Raw genomic sequence first — 8,614 nt, forward strand, 5'->3', positions numbered from 1 at the left:
GTGGTTGTCATGGCAGCTTGATCTGGCGGGGCGAGGCAGTTAGTGGTCCGTCGGCTGTGGGAGGTTTGGGCCAGGCTTGGCTGGCTGTTGGAGTCTCCTCTGTTTCCTTGTTTGAGGCTTTGGCTTGGGCCCTCTTTTTGGGCCTAGCCTTAATTGTTTTTTTAATTTCTGTTAGTAGTTTTGTTTTTAATAATTGGTTAGTTTTGTCTAACCTTTGGCGTGTAATAAGTCTTTGCAGGTATCTTGCAGGGCTGGTCAGGCTATATGCATGTGTATGCACTCTAAGTGTCTTGTCTGTCCTAGTGAGGCGACGCTCCATGATTAAGTGGTCGCAACCTCCTAGTGGCAGAATGAAACTCAGTGTCGTCGGATTACTTTTCCGGTGGCAACATAATATATAAGCTGTGATTTTGGTAATTATGATTCATTATAATCGAGTTATCTTTCCGGTATGTCACCGCTATGTCAAAGCAAATAGAGTAGTTAGTCGCACACTCTTTGTTAATTGGTGTTTGTTTGAATACTTGTATTTTGTAGAGAATTACCTGTGAATGTCTCTGATAAGACCTTCTTCAACCCATGAGGGGAAATGGCAAAAAAATAACCCAAATGGTGTCCAACCCATGAGGGGGAGGGCTAAAGGGCCAAATTTGAGAGGCAAAAGGCAACCCAAAGGGGTATTAATAGCCCTAACAATAGCCTTTTAGCCCTTGGAAAAAGTGGATCAAAAAGTGGGTGGCCCACGTTTGGGGCAACTATGACTGTTGCATGACGTCAGCAACACGTAATGTAGCCTTTGTATTATTTTTTAATTTTTTTTAACATATAGCCTTTGGTTTTTTTTTTTTAGTATAGCCTTTTTTGGTTTTTTTTTTTTTAATTTACATTATAAATACATATCACCTCAACCTTATTTTTCACATCATCCTTCTACTACCATGTGTCATATTTTCAATATTTATTTTATTCATGACCTATGCCACATATATGAAATCGTATAAGAAATCTACAACATTACTTATGAAGCAACACATGGAAATTGAAAAGTACACTCGGAAAAGTATTTTTTATCATAAAAATGATTTCAATTACTATAAGTAAGAATCTGATAAAAAATAAGAACATATATATATATATATATATATATATATATATAACACATTCAAATATTTAAAATATATTTTAGGGCTAAAATTTAGCCCTATGGCTATTTTTAGTCCTTTCGGTTAGAGATGACCTAAGCATTTTTCTTCTTTCTTCACGGTCCAAATACAATTACTTGTGTACTAGAGGGGACAACAATTTCATTATTGAAATCCGGTAAGCATTTTTCCTCTTCTCTCTCTCGCGTGTTCCACACTCCCCCCCCCCCCCCCCCCCCCCTCTCTCTCTCTCTCTCTCTCTTTCTCTCCATAGACCACGTGGCGGTGCGGCTGCCCAATCAGAACCAACCAAAATTTTATTTCATTCTGAAACTGCCCCTGCTTTTTTAAAGTGAAATACTTAAAATACCCTCCTGCTAAGGGTCTGATTGGTCAGCCCGTACCACTTGTTCCTTGCCGTACGCAAGACTTTCTCTAAACCAAAATGTCTCTGGTAGGCATTTTTCTTCTTTCTTTAGAGCTATGCATGGTCCATATACAATTACTTGTGTACCAGAGGCGACAACAATTTCATTATTGGAATCCGGTAAGCATTTTTCTTCTTCCTTCAGAGGAGGTGCAACTTTTGAGGGGACAACAATTTCATTATTGGAATCCTCTGACAGTCTGACTCAGCCTTCCACTATGGACGATCCAAATACAATTACTTGTGTACTGGTTTATGCTTTATATATCCCATGAGACCTTTAGCGAAAATGAAACTATATAACAGACTAAATGCCCTAACGAGGGAAACGGATTCTATGCACCGACAATGCACTTACACTGACGAATATTATAATACTAAGAAACAATCTCAGCCATTAAATGTGGGGTTGGTCATCTATGTAATCTAAGCCATCTATATATGCTAACTTTTCATTAACAATCAACGTCTATGTTGAAGAAATTGAAAAGGTAAACCAGAGTAAGAACTAGAATTAAACCAACACGAGGGATTTAGGCTCAGCAGGTAGCGCCGTCGGGAGACCTCATCAGGATCGTGCCGGATCAAGGAGGAATTCCTTGGCATGACGACTCGATACGAATCCGGTGACGAGGGGTTCTGAGGGTCTCATCGTCGACGGTGAACTAGTCGGGTAAGAGAGGCGAGAGGGTATGGGTCGGGTTTTGAGTTGAAACATGGCTAGGTTTGGGATCTAGTGACGGTGATGGCTAGCAATTGTAATTGGGTCTGCTACTGATAGCCTAATTAGGTCTGATATTGTCTGATGGATTGATACAGTCGGTGACGGAGAAGATCTGAAATCTCCGATTGAATTTTCATTTTTTTTTTAATTATGGCATTTCCATGGTTTTTATATAATAGTGGGTGATATCTGATTGCCCCAGCTAATCAAGCATGGGACAGTGGCTAAGGCATACTACTGCCATCGTTACTACGTGGGATCGAGTTACCTAGAGTTTCTGAATTTTTTTTTTTTATAATTTAATGTTTTTAAGTTTTTGCTTTGGTAAACTACTACTTGAACAAAACTTTTTGGGCTATTATTTTTATAACCTACGTTGCTTATATGAAATTGATAAAGAATAAAATATGCATGCTACTTGTTATTTTCAATTTTATACGTTTCAATAAGTTGTTGTTTTTATTTTGATTGACCAAGTGGATCAAAATTAAAAAGGATAAAATCTGTTTAGTCCTTATAGTTTGCCTCTCTCATCGTTTCAGTCCCTGACATTCTAATTTAATCTAAAAACTCCCTGATCTCACAATTTCCCTCTAATAGGTCCCTTCCACGTCAAATTAGAAGTTGGCATTGGGTGAAATGTCCAATATACCCCTCTGTTATTTCTTTTTCCTTTTTAATTTCTTTTTTTTTTTCATTTTTTTAATTTTTCCTTTTTTTTTTTCCTTTGTAATGACCATCATATCCTGCTGCATCAGTAGCGTCGCGTCGGCGAAATCCCAATTATTGTTCTCCACGCCGACGGCCATTTTTCTTTTCCATCACTATTCTTCTTCTTCACTTCTGGTTTTGGTCAACTTGGCCATCAAAAACCGCCATTTCAACCAGACCCAAAATCCAAATCACCATTTTGAGCAAGACCCAAAAACCTCAGAGTCTGAAAAAATGGTAGTTTTCAGTGAAAAGTTTCCAAATTGAGGCCTGATGTGGAGAGAGAAAGTGGGATTTGAGTGGGGGAGAGAGAAGTAGGCTGTGAAAACAAGATGGGAGTGGTTTAGCAGCAAATTTCTGAGCTGATTGGGATCTGCTTGTGCTTGAGAGATGGCGTCGACGACGATGGAGAAGAGGGCGGATCCGCTAAGTGACAACGGAGGGAAATGGCTTCAGAGAAGGTGAAGAAGTGATCGATCATCTCCTAGCCTCTTGCCACTACTACAAAATGTTAATCAGACAACGGTGAATTTATGTTGTCTGATGACCAAGTCCACCGTTGTCTAAGTCCGTGTTATGTGATTGAAAAATCACACAACGGTAATTCCACCGTTGTCTGACAGTAGTTGGCTAAATAGAATAGCTATTTTTCCGTTGTATGAATTCTGGGCAGCAGGTGCCTGCCATGGCATGCGCAGGGATGCCTGGGCCATTTAGACAACAGAAGATAATTTTTTCTGTTGTCTAAGATTCATAACACACAACAGCCATAACTCTTTCTTTGTTGTCTGAGATTCACAACACACAATAACTATAATTCATTCTTTGTTGTTTGAGATCAATAACGCACAACAGTTATAACTCTCTCTTTGTTGTCTGAGACACATAACACACAACAGCTATAACTCATTAATTGTTGTCTGAGATTCATAACACACAACAACTATAACTCATTGTTTGTTGTCTGAGATTCACAACACACAATAGATATAACTCATTCTTTGTTGTCTAAGATAAGTAACAGACAACCAAAGTGAAATTATCTCCCTTGTCTGTTATTGCATTCTGACAACAAAGACAATTTTATTTCTATTGTGTGTTATCAATCTCACACAATAGAATTTTTTTTCTTTTGTTGTTGGTTGTTAGTTCACACAACAGCTACATTTGGTTAGCTGTGGTGTGAATATTGTAATCAAATTGACTAACAACCGATGACTGTTGTAGAAGAAGCCTTAATTTTGAATCTTCTGCGCGCAGTCACACAACACATTGATTTGCATTGTGTTGTAAGACTATTGGACAGTAATTACAACATAAAAAGTACTCAAATCCATATCATCCAATTACCATTTTTCAAACATCCATACATTCAAGTAACTAGATAATGTACCAAACAAGAAAACATTCCTAGCTAGCTACACATGAATCAAAAGATGATATAATATCTTTTTGCTTCAACAAAACCTTCTTGTGCCATTTTATCAAGCATCTTGTGCACTATATTCTCATTTGCATCACCTCCAAGCTTGTTGTGAAGCTTCACAAGTTAGCACATACTGCAGCAGAAGAGCATGATACATTACCAAAGGGGGTTATCAACTTTGTTGGTTTTCCGGAGGAATGAAGAACAAGAGCATGTAACCCAAGTTCAAGTGCCTTTTCCCTACTCACTAGCACCAATGCAACTGCACCATCACTGTCCAAGAGAAAAGCAGCACCCATTATGCACTGTTAAAAATGAGAGACCATTATGAGAAGTTCCTAAACACTGTAAAAAAAGCATTGCTAGCTGTAACTGTACCGCCATAATATAAAGTTTCTAATAGATGTACATGGGGTGTGGGTAATTATTTTCTCTGTAAAAAAGGTAATGTACTTCCTACTCAATGCACTTGACAAGCACAACCAAAATTTTCAGGTCCGACAGTTTTATGTAGAGAAGTCATGATTTAGAGATTCTTTTCCTAATGGACAGATTGCTATCAGCCTAAGCTATTACCACTTCTTTATGTTGCTGATTACATATACACAAACTCAGTTTGAAATAAGAAAGATCCCAAAACTAACCCACACAGCTGGAAAGGAAAGCCATATTCACCATAAAATTGATCTAGACGAATGTTACTATATGCAAACTGATCGATCAATATCAAAAACAAACTATGATGGAAGTAAACATGGCAGAACTTGTATTTGTCACAATTCACAAGCCTAATATATAGCGTCCTACAGTCAATTACCCTCTTATAACAAGATTGATAAATAGAAATCAAAACGAGTAGAGTAGCAGAGTGCTTATCCTAATCGATCTATGTGAGGATAGCCGAGTACTTTGCCTAATCTATGTGAGGAACTAAATTGTGTGAACTAGCCAACATTCCAGACTAGGCATATCTAAACAATGTAAAAAAAAAAGTATCTAGGATGGAGTCATCAAAATGAGAGAAAATGAGAATGCAAAATTCTGAATTATGAAACGCTGGATTTTAAGGTGTTGATGAACCTTGTTGGTGCCGAGCCATTTGTTGATGCATTCACTATGGTAAAGATGCTTGCAGGGCAATTTGATTTTTTGAGCTTCTCTTTTGTACATCCCCTAGCATATTACACATCTGCTTTTCCAAACAACATAATTATAAATGAAAAAATGCCAAAAGATTTTAGGGAAAAATAAGGATCCCCCTGCCTCTACTTCAGAAAAGAATGGACGAAAAATACAAAATGAACTTTCACAACCAGCACTACAAAGTATTTATTTTATATGGCATACCAGTGAGCTTTATCAATAGCAAGAATTCCAAATTTAAAATAATTGCAGAGAAAATTTCAGATTGTCTAAACAGGGAAAGGGAAAAGAGAGGCAATCATATTTACTTCTACTTATGAGATGTGGGGTAAAAAGGCAATGGAATAAAAAGGTTTGAAAATAGGTTTGCTGCTTTAGCAATATAAAAGTCAGCATTACTTGAATGCCTATAAGTTAGAATGTTACCTCTCTCCAGATCTCTTTCTTGAGAAAAAGCTTACACACTTGTATTTGGTTGTCGGAAGCAAGCTAATGAGCTCGTCAGAAAGCCCTCGGCTTTGAGTACCAACTGCCGCACCCAAGTCGAGTAATTCCTAGGACCAATATAAAACTACACATATTAATGACATTCTTAAGACCAAAAACGTATGTGTGTGTGTGTACATATACAATGAAGTTTATAGGCAAACCCTTGCCCTTCATACCCATATTTGTTTCCAAGTTTCAATCATGAATCACCAATTAATCTAAGACATGTGATAATCTTTCAAACTCAGTCTATGTTTCATACAATATACACTTAAACCAGAATGTCATAAACGGATGACATTGACAACACTGCAAATCCAATTACGCTTCTGTATAGAAGAAAAAGATAACTGCATACTATGAATATGACATTATATATATAGATAAGTGTATACTATGAATATGATTATATATATATAATGGCCACCAGCCTTGGTCCCGGGACATAAGAGATCAAAGATCATAATTCATTCACTCCTTGGCTTTTACGTTTTCTATCAAGTTTTGCATACTCTAAAGCCAATTCTAATCTTGTTAATGCAACACATTTGTGATTTGATTATCAGATTGAAAATCATTGTTCAATATATTTTGAAACCTATAGATCCATCAAAACTCAAAATAATTCGAATTGAATCAAATCGAACAAGCTTCACTTCAAATCAATCAATTACAACTTAATAATCAAATACTAACCACGAGCTTGGCGTCGTCATCTAGAGAGTGAAGATTTCCAGATTCAAAAACTCAATCAAAAATACAAAGAATCGTCGAATTAGAATTGCATCACCATCAATTATGAATTTTAAAGAACTTGAAGCTAAAACTCATAATGAAATTCAAAGAGGTAGAATTGCATACTTGCACTTTTTCAATGAAGCTTCGACGAGTCCTTAACAACTTTGAGGTGGTTGACTACTCCCCAGACACATCCACTACTCATCTAGCATTCGAAACACACAACAACAAGACCCAATACAAGAATAACAGAGAAGAAATTAGAGAAGAATAGCCCTGTCTAGATCCTTATCCACCAGCTATTTAAATCAAAAGCCAAACACCCATCAATTATCCCATGAATTAGAGTAAGATAAAAACTAATCTAGGTTTTGGAATCGAATTTCGAAAAGTTCCTAGAAGCTTACCTGAACATTCTTGGCTCTGACGTAGGGGGTATCACCCACAGGGACCTTATGAGTCCCATGGAACGACTCAGATCGAGTCCTTGAAACTCCGAGAGGCTTGGCCAGAGAGGAAGGAGCGAGCCCCAATTTGAACCCATGTGGGTTTGAAACCGGGTGGTGCATTCCACATATATATATATATATATATATATATATATATATATATATCTTCGAATCCAATATCGATTTCAATCAAAGATGAAGAGCGAGCCCCAATTTGTTTGCACTGGATATTGCAGCTCCAAAATATGCAAACCTCGAAAATTCAAAGTCATCTATATGCCAAACAAATTGGAAAAAGAAACAGACTCAAGCAAAATCAAGACCCATGAAAAATTTCTACTAATCATTTCAAGATTTTATTTCTTTTTCTCCATTTCACAACTTCCTCAGCAAAAACTCAGACTTTGAATCCAATTATTCCACACAAATCTTGCTATGAAATGTAACAATTTCAATCCTTAAATGAACTAAACAATAAAACAAACAACAAATGCTCCATAGTAGCAAAAGTAACTTATTCAAAATTACTGCAATTGAACTAGTGGACAACAAATGCTTACCTGAGTGCCCCACTGGCCTTTCAAGCAAGAGCTGGAGTCAATGGCACCATCCCTGACGAACCCATCAGCTGATTATCAAAGTTGATAGAAATGGTGATGACGAAATCCACATGGCACAGATCGGAGAAAATTCTGAACCGGAAAGGCATCGTCTTCCTTTTTAGGGTTTTTTTAATAAAGAGAGAGGCAGACAAGTGCAGGGGAGGAGGAAGAAGAAGCGAAGGTTCTAAGGGTAGAAAGCGTTTTGGGTGTTTGGGTGATTTGAGATTTCAATGTGATTATGAAATTTCTGGAGAATTTTGGGGTTTCAGAACTACGAGAGAGAGATGAAAAGAGAAAGATATATGAGAGAATGAGGGACTTGATTGTTTGATGGCGTCACGATAGTCGTGGCCATCGCGTAGCTTGCGTGCTCAGGGAAGAAAAGGCGCAGTTTGAGGTTGAAATGGAGTGATTTGGGAACTGGCCGGGGTTCTTGGGAGGGATTGAAGATGAAAAATTGGGTTTTTAAGGTTTGATGGAAGAAGGGAAAGGTTCAGGTCGAAGAAATCTTATTTCGACTCAAGTGCGGAAGGGAGAAAATGAAAGGAAAAGAAATGATTTGAACTTCAAATATTACTTCTCAAGTCGATCCCACAACAGAAAGACAACACGCTGTCGTAAGAGTGTGTGACATAAAATCAAAATGTCAAAACATGGAGGGAAATCTGCCGCCTGCTGCATTTTGAGCCGAAATGCTGCCGCCTGTGTTCCCACTTCGCACAACAGAAAAGTATAACTTCTGTTGTCTAATTTCTACAGGTTG

General features: G+C 37.6%; 1 non-coding gene across 1 annotated transcript; it reads right to left on the reverse strand.

The window, feature by feature from the left end:
* Positions 1–4,328: 4,328 nt before the first annotated feature.
* On the reverse strand, positions 4,329–7,351 carry LOC112168200. The gene is made up of 3 exons (XR_005810730.1): positions 6,924–7,351; positions 6,000–6,127; positions 4,329–4,703 (listed from the first exon to the last, which is right to left on the reverse strand). It is a non-coding gene; the product is annotated as an uncharacterized LOC112168200 (transcript).
* Positions 7,352–8,614: the final 1,263 nt, after the last annotated feature.

The sequence above is a fragment of the Rosa chinensis genome, chromosome 5 (assembly GCF_002994745.2).
Source record: "Rosa chinensis cultivar Old Blush chromosome 5, RchiOBHm-V2, whole genome shotgun sequence".
NCBI lineage: Eukaryota > Viridiplantae > Streptophyta > Magnoliopsida > Rosales > Rosaceae > Rosa > Rosa chinensis.